This window comes from Amblyraja radiata, chromosome 16 (genome assembly GCF_010909765.2).
Source record: "Amblyraja radiata isolate CabotCenter1 chromosome 16, sAmbRad1.1.pri, whole genome shotgun sequence".
NCBI lineage: Eukaryota > Metazoa > Chordata > Chondrichthyes > Rajiformes > Rajidae > Amblyraja > Amblyraja radiata.
The window spans coordinates 16,251,752-16,266,107 of NC_045971.1; the positions used below are offsets into that span (position 1 = coordinate 16,251,752).

General features: G+C 41.7%; 1 long non-coding RNA gene across 1 annotated transcript; it reads right to left on the bottom strand.

Annotated features, from left to right (window-relative positions):
* Positions 1 to 6,933: 6,933 nt before the first annotated feature.
* On the bottom strand, positions 6,934 to 10,447 carry LOC116981967. Its single transcript, XR_004414322.1, has 3 exons — positions 10,298 to 10,447; positions 9,229 to 9,234; positions 6,934 to 6,947 (listed from the first exon to the last, which is right to left on the bottom strand). It is a non-coding gene; the product is annotated as an uncharacterized LOC116981967 (long non-coding RNA).
* Between the last annotated feature and the right edge of the window lie 3,909 nt (positions 10,448 to 14,356).

The following is a 14,356-nucleotide window of genomic DNA, read 5'->3' on the forward strand; positions in this document are numbered from 1 at the left end:
CACTAACGATCCATGAACATTAACACTATCTATCCTACACACACAAGGGACAATTTTACATTTATATCAAGCCAATTTACCTACAAACCTGTATGTCTTTGGACTGTGGGAGGAAAACGAAGATCTTGGAGAAAACCCACGCAAGTTATGGGGAGAACGTGCAAACTCTGTACAGACAGCACCCATAGTCAGACCTTATCTGCAAACATCAAATGACACAATATGGTGACAATCTGAGTTTAGGATTTTTTGCATTAAGGGTTTAAATGTAATAAATCTCAGTTATTTCTTGGGGTTTTTCCCAAAATAAATGGCCCAAAGAATTTATCAGAAGTTGAGAGAATGATATAATCTTAATTGATTATAGTTCTTTTTGGGTGCATTGTGTACATTAAAAATGTTTTTTAAATCATGGAAACCAAACTAAACTGTGCCAAAACCTGTCACAATGTTTAGAATTGGGATGTTGAAAGGAAATATTACTGGGACTGTGGGAATTTCAGTCCAATGACTTAAAGGCATCATAGGCATACCTCATAGGGATGGAGGTTGTTTTCATGAGCTACAGATAAAGAGGAAATAATTTCTATCCTCAAATTACAAATAAATCACAATAACAATGAAAACATTTCCAAAATTGTTCTTGAGTTGGATTAAAATAAACCTGTGTATAATTCATTCACAGATATCAATCTGACAATAATTTTAGGTTAGGAAAAGTGCAATTAAAAATGTTCTCTTTTTTTTTCTTGGAGTAATTTATATCTTAGTCAATAACATTTTGAGAGAATTGTCTTTTTCATTTGATACAATTTTGAAGATCAGCTGAAGACTTGCATCGGACGTGATATGCAACACAACACAGGATGAAGGGGGTAAAGGAGTTACGGAGAAAGGTGAAGGGAGAAGAGCAGAAAGAATTGTTTGGAGTCAAACCGTGTATGTTTAAGCTTGCCTTGGCTTTACACTTTGCCTATCTCAAGAAAATGAGCAGGAAGACGCAGCTGCTGAGATTGGACTCCCCTACTGACGCCAGCATCCTTATTCTCCCCTCCAAGGATCACGTGTATATTTTAAATGTTACGTTTACTAATGTTCTGACACACTATTCTATTCTTTACCCGTTTATGTAATCTGTGATCTTTGGAAAAAGATGAAATCTTACAACAAGGTTCACTTGTTTTCAATTTTCATTGAGTGGTAAGTGCTTGCGTGCGGACTGGGTAATCCACATTTTAAGAGCGTTCCTTGGAATTATTTACATTTTGCCTAGAGGCCGTTACCTCTCATCATGTTCCACATGTTGATACTACCTCCGTGAGTCTTGACTTCGTACGCAGGTTTTATAGTGGGATGTATTTTATTGTAGTTTGCTATTCAAACATAAGGGAGAAATCACATTGAGGTTTTTCCATGACAACTCTAATGGTGTTTTTTACTCTGCAACCATAATAGAAATACTCAGTCTTAAAGTCAATGTGATTATTGTAGAGGTTTCCCTGCAATATTATCACTGGGCTGGGGTCAAGGAAAGAGCGTTCATGTCGCGGCCCTAATTCCACCAATCTTTCCACCACCACGCACAAGAAGCACAAGATGCGACACAAGAAGACAGACACTATTGTATGCAGATGCCAAGAACAACTTCTAATCTTGTGTGTGGACTCGATAAGAAGATCACTGGGATTTTTACATTGTCAGCTGAGTGGAGAGAAGAAAGATCATAAGACATAGGAGCAGATTTAGGCCATTCGACCCATCAAATCTGTTCCGCCATTCGATCATGGCTGCTGTTCTGCTGATCTTTGCTGTTGTTTCCTGTCATGCATTCGCTATTGCATCCCATTGTAAACGAGAGGTCTTCTGACTGAAATAACATTACAAATTTATACCTAAATGCGAATACTTCCACTGAGAAATTAAAATCAATCCAATAGCTTCAGGTGTGCCATCTTTTAGTATTGGTTTAAAGTATACAAAATCGCATGGTGGTTTATTTTATTTTAAATTGTCTCATATATTAGGATTTTGTTCTAATTTTTAGGGTTGGGATTAAATAATACTTTGCAGTTTCAGGTTTCTGATGTGTAAAATATATTTTCAGAGCCAGGATTTCCAACATCAATTCCCTGATGTCCAGAATGGCCTCTCGTATATCAATCTCAATGTTAGCTCAGTGAATCCAAGTGGTAACTGTTAGGTTTGTGTAGAAAAACACAATTCCACTTTAGTACACAGTCTCTGTGAAGTCAAGTGTGCTGAAACACTCTCTCGAAAGGAAAGAAGTATCTGCTAAAATTCCGATGTTTTATCATGTTACCTAGCAATCCCTATTTATTGGTGCATTTATCTTCAAACACAAGTTACAGCTAATAAATTCTACTGTGGTGTGATAATGGCTTAGGTTTCACAACAGGTTTAGTTTAGTTTAGAGATTCAACAAGGTAACAGGCCTTTTGGCCCACTGAGTCCACACCAACCAGCGATCCTCACACACTAACACTATCCTACACACACTAGGGACAATTTACATTTATACAAAGCCAATTAACCTACAAACCTGTACGTCTTTGGAGTGTGGGAGAAAACCGAAGATCTCGGAGAAAACCCACGTGGTCATGGGGAGAACCTGCAAACTCCGTACAGGCAGCATAGGTAGTCGGGATCTAACCCGGGTCTCTGGTGCTGCAAGCTCTGTAAGGCAGCAACTCTCCAGCTGCGCCACCATGCAAATTCACTTGTTGAATCTCGCCTAGTTCTGGGCAGTGTTGCTTGCTGGTTGTTGCAGGTTTGAATCCTGCATCATAGAGATATATAGCTCTGAAACAGGCCCTTCGGTCCAACTCGTCCTTACCGATGTTCATTTAAGCTCATCGTATTTGCCTGCGTTTGACCCATATTCCTCTAAACCCTTCCTATCCATGTCCTCGTACCTTTATATGTTTAACCCATATTTTTAATGTTGTTATAGTACCTGTGACAAATACCTCCTCTGATGGCTTGTACCATATACACACCAACCTCCGTGTAATGACTTGCCTGTCTGAAATCAAGCCTGAATACAATTCAGGTGTTGTGATCCTGGAGATGAGCAGTGCAAGTCGCACTTTAAACCAGCAGGAATTTAATTGCAAGTTAATTTTACATGTTGCACTACCCGTGTTGTCCAGGAGCGTTCTACACTGGATAACAGATAACTGCTGGGCAGAATAAGCAAAGACCAAAAATCTCTTCATGACAATTACGGCACCCAGAAAAGTCCCTAAAAATTCTCTTCTTCTGGTTAAATCAGATTACTACTGTACAGGAAATAATGTTTTCACAAGGGTAAGATGCAGATTTCATGGAGAAAAATAAATATCCCCATTGTAGGTACAATTTTCATCAACATGCTGACCTTGGTTTATTCTACTCCAAAATAAAAGGTGGTTCAGATGAAAACAAGGTTAGCATTTCAGAGTGCCTTATGGTCAATTGAGAAAATCATCCATATTTCACATTCATGCTAAAGATCCTGCATCGTAGCGCCATTCATTCTCAGCCACACTCTCCAGTGGCTGGAAGAGTGTTGTTCATTGAGTAGTAAGGGCCCTGCCAGCATCATTGAGTAGTAAGGGCCCTGCCAGAGTAGCTGCCAGCATCACACCTACACTCTAACTTTAATATACTGACAATGTTGCAGGAATGTGTAGAAATGATGCTGGTATATTCCGAAGATAGACTCAACGGGTCTGGCAGCATCTCTGGAGAAAATGGATGGGTGACGTTTCGGGTCACTACCCCAAGAAGAATCCCAACCTGAAACGTCACCCATCCTTTTTCCCCAGGAACGTTGCAGGAATGGTCTTCTGAAAAACCTCACCTTTAACTTTCTTATACTTTATGTGGCTTTCAAGCAACAGCTTTAAAGGAACATAATCCACTGCTTTAGTGCCAAAAGTACAACACGGATCAGTGTCTATGTTATCATCTATGATTTATACATAAATTATTAATGTAGCCAAGCAAATCAAAAACATAGTAAGAATAATCGTTATTTTAGGTTATGTGATTATTGCAATGACTCTTCATTCAAAGGCAACATAAAGCACTCAAATAATATTTAAAGAAAAGAACATGCTAAAATGATCATATCAGAGGCAGTGGCCCTTGCTAATGAAGTGAGAGACAGCAAATGCCTGGAATAAAAATAGGTTTTGAAGGGCAGACACGGGAGGCCACTCAGCTAATAACACTCTGACCATCACAATAAAATGTTGCTATTTCTGTCAACAATGTTTGCAGCAGCCTCACTGCATAAACCCTGCAGTCAACTGTACAATAAACAGCCAGAACCATCAACTACCATAGCGTTGCATGGGACCGCGCTTGGATATAAACTCTTACATCATGCACAAAGGAATTTAATCAACAAACCCATCATTATCTCTGATTCTTTGGGTCTTAGGTTCAGGCAGTTCCACAAGCATTGAGTGTAATATGCATATGCACCACACTAACATCAGATGCCTGAGCATCACACACACACAGTGAGCATATCAGGGTGCAAAAGTAAATTGTGTTCATACATTGTAAAAGAGAACGTTGAATTGTTGACACAACGGCTGCAAATAAAGACACTGGAGTTTGGCAAACGCGTGGATTATGCATGAATTGGGCGAACATCTCGAGGGTGGCTATGTGACATGAGTGTTCACTTAGTTTGTGGAGCTAAAGTGCAGAACAGCCAGTCTGAAGAAGTGTCCCGACCCCAAACGTCACCCATCCATGTTCTCCAGAGATGCCGTGTGACCCATTGAGTTACTCCAGCATTTTATGTCTGTTTAGGTAAATCAGCATCAGCAATTCCCTGTGTCTGCAGATAAAGACATTTCTCGATTGTATTTACTGTTTATATTACCGATAAAGTATATTTTGGGAAAAAGATAATTGGTAATTTGAAGGCTGAGACATTTACCTGGTGTTCAGTGCTATAAATAATTATAAAGTTGTTTGCATCCTCCATAAGGTTTTCCATGACTTCCCCTCACCTCATTTGTATATTCAACCATTGACCCTTTGATGGTTTGTCTAACCCTTGATGTTCCGTCCCCAAAGTATCCTTCACTGATGCCATCCTTCGCCCCAGTGTTACCGCTTTGCTCAGTGGCATTTCTCCTGTAGCTGAGACTGCTGTAGGAAAGGACTTTGGATGCATGTCCAAGTGTAAGATTTGCTCTATCTCCCACAATACCTGTGGCACCATAAAATATTAGTGCCGGGGAGCTTTGGAGAATCAACATCAGCGCTGCCACATGATGTCGATCGCAAACACCACATTAGAAGCTAAAGATTCTAAAGAAGCAAAGTTTATATGAGTGATGTCATGAATTGGAATGTGCTACTTTTTTTATGGACATATGTGCACAGTAAGAAATGGCTTTTCTTAAAGAAACCTAAATTGATACTTTAAAAGAAGCCAGGCAACAAATGCATGGATTGTGCATGAATTAGGAGAACATTTTCGAAAATGGATATGGACGGGAGTGTGTACTTAGCTTGCTGATCTAAGGTTCATCAAGGTGGAAATTGGTAAACAAATCATATTGAAATACTGGCAACTGTGCACAAACTGGGACGATGTGTAGGAAAAAACTGCAGATCTGGTTTACGCCAACGATAGATACAAAATACTGGAATAACTCAGCGGGACAGGCAGCATCTCTGGAGAAAAGGAACAGGTATTAAGGCCATTGCTTGTAATCTCTCTCATCAAACATTATGATGCACGGAAGGAATCCGGGAGACAATTGAAAAGGGAGCAGAATGAATGCTGGAGCAGGAATAGTTAATCTTCCACTTCTTACTGGAGCTCGATGGAAACTGTGATGATTAAAGTGTGAGGCTGCACACTGTGCCTTGATCGGTTAAAAGCCCTCCATGCCACTATAAAACACACAAGGACATTCTTTACAGTCATTTCCCGATAACAAGCACTTTATTATTGCAGACATTCACCGCACTCGAGATTCCTGCTTTCAGCAGAAATGATTCAATTACTCATTTAATCCTCTTATTAATGGTTGTTTATTTTACAATATTAATACACATTGGTTCAAATGCAATTTTAATTATCTGCTGAAGACAGATTTTAGATGTCAGTGAAAACAGAAATGCTTTGTGAGCATTTGGATTTAATTTAAGATCCAGATTAACCTCTGCTCAGTGAGCAGTTTAATCAGCTTTTCTGCTGAGACTTCTGTGGTTGACTCAGAATTTTTCATTCAGTTTGCTCTTGGCTGGCTTCCCTCGTTTTGCTGAACATAAATGAAAAGTTATCCAAAACTCAAATATCCCAAACATCTATTACTTGCAGACTTGGTGATCAAGAGTTGTTCTTAGTTAAGTCAAATCTTGTTTTTAAAATGTTCCAACTACTGCCACATAATCAGCGCTGGTATAGAAGTTGGAATACTTCCACTTGTGTGAACATTTGTTACATTGACATCCTGAAGTACTTGACAAGCAATGCTGAAGTGAAATGTTGACAATATTTTGGACCGGAGGCAGCTCGGAGACAAGGATGAATCACCGGTTACATTTTATGTAGAAAAAAGAAACAGCTTTTACTTGCAGTTGAGGAAGATTGTTGCCTGTGGAACAAAGATACACGTATGTAAAGCCCTGACAGATGTTCCCTATAACAGTGGTCTGTGGAAGCATGCCTTGGTTTATTTGTGTCCCAGCCTCCTGAATAGTAATCTGGCATAGCGGATTGCTTGGGATTGTACGACTGACCTTGGCAGTGAAGATAGTTCGAACCATGTATGTTTGAAACATTTATCGTATTTATCATATAAAGGTTAATTATATGAAGGAAAGCTAACTCAGGATCCGTTGCCATCTTATCGGTTTGTATCAAACATTTTTGTGATAGAGTTTACTATTTCTGGACTAAATCATTTATTCTATAAGGGACTTTGAGGTAACTTGCATAGTCCGAACAGATGATGCAACAGGAGGCGACTTTTGGCAGGATCTAATAATTGCGGTGTTGCAATGGAATCTACTTTGGCACAATCTGATGCAATATGTAAATGCATCTGCCATTTAACCCAATTCCACATGCCTCTTGCTGGAACCAGGTAGTCCACATGCACATTCATGATCTCGTCAGCAATTATGACCAGTCACCGCTTGGCAAGCAGCAAAAGCCACAGTTTCCCAATTTTTCTGTGTTCATTTTGTTTGGGAAATTCCAAATTCAAACATGTTCATTGATCCAAATGGTCCCTCCAGGGAAATGGATACAAAAATTCTTTGTTTTGATTATTGTTGTTGTACGCAGGTGGACTATAAATTTGTCATGTCCCTTTCCACAAAAATGATCTTGCGCAAATCATTTTAAGGATGGCTACAGAATCTCTCTGTTTTTATTGTAGTCCAATCTGCTAAACATATCCTCACCAAACTCCATTTCTTTCCAATTTATGCAATTTCTATTCAAACTGGTCATTCAATGCTCTACGAGCTGAGACCTGTGAAAGACAGGTTTAATGTGAATGTCTACCTGCTTGTGTGGTCTACAGATGGGATTTCACCATCGCTTAGCTGGCCCAATTCACTTTCAATTGATGTACCCAATTCTTCTCATTGCATTTCCCCATTATAGTGTGAACATTTTTTCTCTTGAAGACATCGATCAGACTGAATTTTCTGATAGGCAAACATCTCCTGTCCATTTCCTCCACAGATGCTGCCTGACTTGTTGAGTTCCCCAGCACTTTGTGTTCCACTCAACATTCCAACATTGCTTTGCTTTTCTCTACCCAGATATCAAATAAAAAACAGAGAATGAAAGATGTTTAGGAGATCAAATGATTTGAAGTGAACTCCAGGAAAATAATCCTGAACAAAGAAACAATCTGCCATGATCTTGTTGGATGTCAGATCAGCGAAAGAAGCCAAGTACCTGTAATGCATTCCTGCTTCTCATTTTTATGCTCTTATTTAAAATATCTCATCCTTTAGTTTGTGTTTGAACAGAGACATTAATCTATTTGTTTTAATCGGCTTATCTCAAGAAAAATAGAGTTTAATTGTGTTAAGTCCTCAACCATTTAATGTCAGTAATCATTTTCCGTGTTCAGATAATGGAGTGCAGTTACACTGGGGAAAGATGTTAAGGCCATTGTAACCCTCCTGGGTTGGTTGAACACAAGCAAACAGCAACAAAATATTGATTCTGTAAATGCTAATGCACCATATTTATGCGCAGACAGGGAGTGATACTTGGAACACAGCACATCTTCCGTGGAAGGGATGTAGCGCATTCACTTTCACACGTCAGTTCAATTTCAGTTAATTTGATTTAATGAGTTGACCTCCAAGTTGACGTAATATTCAGCTCTTCACCACTGCTAGCTTGAGAGCAAGGCTCAATATTGACATTTAAATATATTCACTTTCAAACAAGTTTAATAGTTTGTCACCATGAGCAAGAACCAAGGATTATTTAATCTCTTCCCTGTGAGGAACACTGAGAGTGACTGGAACAGAATGTAACATTTCATATTTCTCCACGTTACATTTCATCTCCCATCTGTACCCCTATGATCTTTCCTTGAAAGATATTAATATCTTTCGACTACTGACAACCCCCCCCCCCCCCCCCCCCCCCCTCCCATCGGGAATTCTGCAATCCACTTCCTTCCAGTGCAAGAAAGACCTCCTCTCTCTGTTTCCTGTTGGTCATGCTGCTTCTCGTTCTCCGGCGGTCCCTTGGGATCAAGGGTGGCTTACGTCCACTCTGGATTTGTGGGTTCTGAGATGGTGTTGGAGGAAAATGTGGAACCGCAGACCATAGATGGGGCTCACAGGGTTGAGGATAGTTTAGGAAGTGGTCTGCTTGTCCCATCAATCATGCAAGAGTCTTCCCACCTCTCCCAACACCTGCCCCTTGCTCCCGCTACACATCCTTTAAATTATCAACACCATTCCAAATACTTTGAGCAATAATGCAGCTTTAGACCCTGTTATTTCACATGTTTCAGTCTTGATGGCAAGTTTAATATATCCATCTTATCAAATACCTTTTACATAGAAACATAGAAAATAGGTGCAGGAGTAGGCCATTCGGCCCTTCGAGCCTGCACCGCCATTCAATATGATTATGGCTGATCATCAAACTCAGTATCCTGTACCTGCCTTCTCTCCATACCCCCTGATCCCTTTAGCCACAAGGGCCACATCTAACTCCCTCTTAAAAATAGCCAATGAACTGGCCTCAACTACCTTCTGTGGCAGAGCGTTCCAGAGATTTGCCACTCTCTGTGTGAAAAATGTTTTTCTCATCTCGGCCCCAAAGGATTTCCCCCTTATCCTTAAACTGTGACCCCTTGTTCTGGACTTCCCCAACATCGGGAACAATCTTCCTGCATCTAGCCTGTCCAACCCCTTAAGAATTTTATAAGTTTCTATAAGATCTTTTGCCAATCTATGTCACATCATTTGAATTGCTCTCATTGGATCTCTCTGTTAGTCCGGGGACTGATTGCCTTAAATTTGAAGGCAATTCTGCTGCTGATTATAATTTCTCAAATTTTCCCCACTCTAAATACTTGTGGGTACAAGCCCTCATCCACATAGTGTATAAATGCTATGCGGGGTTTTAAGTTTTAAGTATATGGTACCCATTGATGCGGCGAGTTTCATTCTTTGGATGAAGAAACTTTTTCTCAGGTCTGTTCTGATCTCTATACCCTATGCTCCCTGTACCATACTTATTGACCTTTTTACAAGGAAAGTATGTTCTTCCTATTCATGGAGTCATAGAATCAAATAGTATGGAAATAGGCTCTTTGGCCCAACTCATCCGTGCTGATCAAGATGCCAAATCTAAACTAGTTCCATTGCCCGCTTTTGGCTTATATCCCTCTAAATCTTTCCTATCCAAGTACCTGTCCACATGTCTTTAATTTTATTTATTGTACCTGCCTCAACTACTTTCTCTGGCAGCTCATTCCTTATACCCTGCACCATCTGCGTGAAAATGTTGCCCCTCAGGTTCTGATTAAATCTTCTTCCTCTCATCTTAAATGTATGCATTCTAGTTTGTGAGTCCCTTGCTCTAGGAAAATGACTCTGCATTCGCCCTATCTATTCCCCTCATGATTTCATACATCTTTACATATATCACCCCTCAGCCTCCTGTCCACACCTGCCCAACCTCTCTCTGCAGCTCAGGGCTTCGAGTCTTGGCAATCCTTGTAAATCTTCTCAGTGCTCAGTGGAATCTTCTTAATGACATCTTTCCTACAGCAGGGTGATCAAAACTGAACATAATGCTCCATGTGCAGCCTCACCCGTTTCTGGTACAACTGTAAAACAATTTCCCAACTCGCCCAATCTATCTGTGGCACCACGTTCAAGGAACTATGTACCTGCACGCATAGATCCCTCTTCTCTGCAACCATAACAAAGAGACACCAAGTGCGGGAGTAAGTCAGCAGGTCAGGTAGCATCTCTAAAGAACATGGATAGTTGGCGTTTTGGGTTGAGAACCTTCTTCAGACTGATCGTCGGGGGAGAAGAGGAAAGCTGGAAAAGAGGAGAGGCAGGATTAAGTGTGGCAGGTAATAGGTCGACTCAGGCAAAGGGGATTTTTTGATAGGCAGATGGTTGGAACAAAGGCCAGAGATAAGAACAGTGGGTGTGAGACAGGTTTGAAGTGTTGCGGATGGTAAAACCAGCGGGAGGAAAGTAGCAAGGGATGGGGATGGCGGGGATAAATTAGTGGGAGTCCAGGTAGGGCCCAGGGGAGGGAAGGGGGGGAGAGAGAGAGAGAGAGGGGGGGGGGGGCGGAGGTGGGGAGGGGGGGAAAGGTGGGAGGTTAGTTAGAGGTTACCGAAAAATGGTAAATTAAACATTCATACTGTTGGGCTGTAAACTAGCGGAATATGGGGTGCAGTTCCAAGAGTTTGTACAATATGTGGCCTCACTCTGGCAATGAAGGAGGCCCAGGACAGAAAGGTCAGTGTGGGAGGGGGAAGGCGAGTCAAAATGCAACGCATGCAAGAGATCCAGCAGGCCTTGGTGGATAGAACCTACTAGAACTGTGGTTGCTGATCCCACAAGGCTCGCCTACTGACATTCAATCACTCGTCCTGCCCAATTCCCTATGAGTAGGTCAAGATTTATTTTCTTCCCTTGTAGGTCCCTCTACATATTGCCTGAGGAAACTTTCCCGAACACACTTGACAAATTTCAGCCCGTCTACGCTATTGGCACTGTGTCAGCCCCAGTCTATAATGGGAAAGTTAAAATCCCCCTACTATGACAACCCTATTAGTCTGGCAGCTGCCTGCAATCTCCCAACATATTTGTTCCTTCAAATCATCCCCTTGGCTATTTGGGGGTCAATAAGACAATCCCTTATTAGGTGATTATCCCCTTTTTATTTCTCAGCTGCATCCTTAGAGCCTCGCTGGAGGATCCTTCAGTAATGTCAGCCTTTACTATGTCTCCCATGACTTTACTTAACGCTCTCCCAGCAGTTGCCGATAATGACCGAATTACCAGCAGCCCCGAGAAGGGATTTGCCTGAGGGACAAGAATTTCCAGTGTAAATATTAGCATAGATGCTCCATAAGCTATAATAAATATAATCAAATGCTCAGACGCTTAGAAAGTGTGCGCACAAACAATGATTCAAAATAAGCGACATTTAAATTGGGAATGGATATGCATTATAAGAGGACAATTTAGCCATTTTGTCTTTGAGGATTTCAAGTTCTATGCATAATTAATGGGTCTGTTGGGTCTGTTGATGAGATAATGATCATTATTTTTATTCTCACTAGTTTTGTCATCCAGTTTCGGATTGAATATAAATACTTTAATATTACAATGATTTGAAAGAGAATATTTGCCACATAAAGGGGACGGCAGGATCACAGAGGGAAGGGTTGTTATCCTGCAATGGTACTTGGATGTCAAGTGTACCGAACAATAGTGAAATTCTTATTTTGCGTACAGTTCAGTGACAACCCCACTATGCATTAGGCACAGTTGTACTAAGTATAAGAGTGTAAAATAGTAGACCACGCTGACTCCGAACGCAAGAGTCGCCATGTTTCAGGTAGAATCTTGTGCCTTTCAAGACCAAAACTTTTAAAAAGATGGTAATGATTCTACTGTGCACTCATTGAGCAAACATTAGTGTGCATTTACTCCATAACCTGTAGCAAGGATCCATTTTGTATCAAAACCACATGTTTAGTACAAACACATTTCAAATCCCATATTAGCTCACCGAGCCAGTCTGAAGAAGGCTGGTTGGAGGTGTTACTCCACATCCGAGGTTGAAAATTAGAACCCTGTGGTCATTGTTAGCCTTCACATCAAAACGTGAAGCAGTATTTTTCCTTCCCCAGATTCTTCCTGACCTGCTGAGTGTTTCCACCTTTCCAGTTTATGTTTCCCTTCCAGGTTTGTTTGATGTAAACTACTGCTTCAGCGACAGCGTTGTGTGCATTGGGGTTTAATCTGTCAAGTAGGTATGTTCCTCTAATTGATCCCGAGCTCAACTACATAATAGACTTGGCTTAACTGGCCAGTTGCCACATGGAAAGACTTGTGTTATTTGCCATCCAGATTAGTCGGGCAGTGTCACTGATACACCTGAGAGTGCAGGTTGCTTGGGTCTTGCCCCTTTACTTTGTCCCAAGCTGTCAGCCCCGCTTCCACTGCAGCACTCTTGCCTCATGAGCCACAAGGTCATGGGTTCAAGTCCCACCCGGGAGACAATGTTATAATTCAGGCCGCCACTTCAGTGCAGTAGGGAGGGAGAGCTGTACTTCCTAGATAGTTCTGGGTGAGTGTAATACTCTTGGAGCGGTACTGAGCGAGTGCTATTTTGTTGGAAGACCATTACTGAGACGGTTGTGGGGGCACAAACGAGAACAAAAACACGAAAGTCGTCGGCGGAATTCAACGGGCCGGGCAGCAGGCAGTGGAGGGAAATGGGAAAATGATATTTCAAGTAGAAACCCTTCATTTAGACCCCATCTTCTCACTTTGGAATGGGTTTTAATGTGACTGAGACAGTGATGTTCTTTTAGTTGGGCAGTAATGATGGAGGGCTTATTTTAGAGTGGAACTGGTGAAGCACTGCCTTGTTGGAGGGGTAGGATGGAGAGAACTCTTCGCTTGGGGCTGGGTTTAATAGAGAACACTTCAGGGTCATACTGACAGTACCAAGTAGTTTGGTAACGGTCCCATATTGTACAGGATTTCCTGCCCCTGAAAAGAAACTGCTGTTCTGTCTGATTTTAATACTGGATACCCACGTTCCTGTGTAAAATCGAAAGGATGGGAGGTGGTGACAGGCATGCTCAGATAGAACACGGTAGAAGGAATGTCCAACAACATAACCAAGGAGCTCACAATGTACAGAGGAACCACATGGTCACTGGAACTGCAAGTGTAGCGAGATTGTGGCAGCAAACCAGAGATACACAGATACATTTCTACTTCACCAACCTTTTTCTTCTTACTCCCTTATCAACCTGGGGTGCTGTCTTGATTGTAAAACCATGTCTTTAATTTTCCATTCAGGAATTTCTGCACTATTAATACCAGAGCTAGTCAGAGTCTGAGCCATACAACACGGAGCCAGGCTCTTCAGCCCAACTTGTCTTTGCCAACCAAGGTGACCCAATCTAAGTTGGGCCCATTCGCTTGTGTTTGGCCCATTTCTCTCAAACCCTTTGCACTGCATGGGATGAGCAGCACCGAGGGAACGCAGTAAGAACAACTATTTTGGGTTACATCGTTCATTACCAGAGTGGTGCTGCATTCTTAGAGCCAACGTCTTCCAGATGAATGTTAAAGTAAGGCTCTACTAAGGACGGCTTAAGAAATACAATGATATTATCTGAAGAAGTGCAGCAGAGACACTGGTGTTCTGGTCAACCAATTCCTCAGCAAGTTTCAATAAAGACATTTTAAATGACTTAATCTTATCTGTAATTGTCTAATCTTGTGTCACATGGGCGGAAATCGCTATCAAAACATGAGGGGGACACAATTTCTTGGCAGCCCCGCACGCGCGCATGCATGTGCGCACACACACACACACACACACACACAAGGCTTCGGAGGCTTCGGCCGTGGGCCCTGTGAACGGTAACATCCAGAGCTCGCAGGTCCCTGGTTGGTGACCGACTCCGAACTCCAGCAACAGCAGCTTCGTCCATTCTGAATCGTGGGGCTTGAATCGGCCCGTTCACGGGGCCTTTCATCACCCGGCGGCAGGGGCTTTTAAGTTGTGTGTAAAATCATCCTTGGGGTTCCCAGTGGCTTCATTTCAGATCTA